This window comes from Prionailurus viverrinus, chromosome C1 (genome assembly GCF_022837055.1).
Source record: "Prionailurus viverrinus isolate Anna chromosome C1, UM_Priviv_1.0, whole genome shotgun sequence".
Taxonomy (NCBI): domain Eukaryota; kingdom Metazoa; phylum Chordata; class Mammalia; order Carnivora; family Felidae; genus Prionailurus; species Prionailurus viverrinus.
The window spans coordinates 78,323,318-78,324,531 of record NC_062568.1 but is presented as its reverse complement, the minus strand read 5'-3'; the positions used below and the strand labels follow the sequence as shown (position 1 = coordinate 78,324,531).

Here is a 1,214-nt window from a genome sequence, read left to right as displayed (position 1 = left end):
ACTTAAAAGAATTAAAAAAAATAAAAGAGGTGCCTAATGCCTAACTAGGATTCCACATGTGTAAAATTATACATCCTAGCTTTTAAAAGAAAAACACTGACTAGGCCAGGCAAAAGGCTGAGCAGAGATTAGAAAGGCAGAACCATACACTTGACCAGACCAAGAGATTATATTAGAGAAACTGATCTAAAAACCATCTTCTTTTCTCTTTTATGGCCATTGCTGAAGCAACAGCAGCCAAAATGAAATTCAATCCCTTTGTGACTTCTAACCAGAGCAAGAACCATAAAAGACATTTCAATATACCTTCCCACATTTTCAGGAAGATTGTGTCTTTCCCTCTTTCCAAAGAGCTGAGACAGAAGTATAATGTCCCATCCATGTCCATCTGAAAGGATGAAACAGTTCAGGTTGTATGAGGACATAACAAAGGTCAGCAAGTTGGCAAAGTAGTCCAAGTTTATGGAAAGAAATGTGTCATCTACATCAAACATGTGCAACAGAAGCCAATGACACAACTGTCCAAATGGGCAGCACCAGCCCTAAAAGGTGATCACCACTAGGCTAAAACAGGACAAACACAGCAAAAAGATCTTTGAATGTAAAGCAAAATCTTGTCAAGTGGGAGAGGTAAAGGGTAAATATAAGACAAAACAGTTGAGAAGATGCAGAAATAAGGTAACCTTATATACAATCTTCATAATACAAACTGCTCAAATGAACAACAATAACAACAACAACAACTCCCCAACCCTATTCCTGTGATCCACCAGCTGCCCCACACTCCCACTGCACAAAAGGATGGGAGATTGTTTCAAGTTCCTGCTTATTGATTTGATATCAATTAGCATCAGCAAACTGAGATAATCAAATAATTCCAGAAATAAAATTAGGGCCCTTAGTATTAAAAAATTCTCCTATCTTGGTCAATTAGAAAATAGGAGAAGAGTGCCTTCCTTTGCTCTTTTGTTGGTCAATGAAAAAACCTGGGATTGGTTCTGCCCCTTCTTCTCTGAGTCTTCTTTCTTTGAAAGAGGTACAATGTTTGAAAAGCCCTATGTTTGGGGCGCCTGGGTGGCGCAGTCGGTTAAGCATCCGACTTCAGCCAGGTCACGATCTCGCAGTCTGTGAGTTCGAGCCCCGCGTCAGGCTCTGGGCTGATGGCTCGGAGCCTGGAGCCTGTTTCTGATTCTGTGTCTCCCTCTCTCTCTGCC

The 1,214-nt window shown here is 40.9% G+C and overlaps 1 pseudogene; it reads left to right on the top strand.

Moving 5' to 3' along the window:
• Positions 1–242: 242 nt before the first annotated feature.
• LOC125171638 (60S ribosomal protein L26-like) lies at positions 243–765 on the top strand (annotated as a pseudogene).
• The last annotated feature ends 449 nt before the right edge of the window (positions 766–1,214 follow it).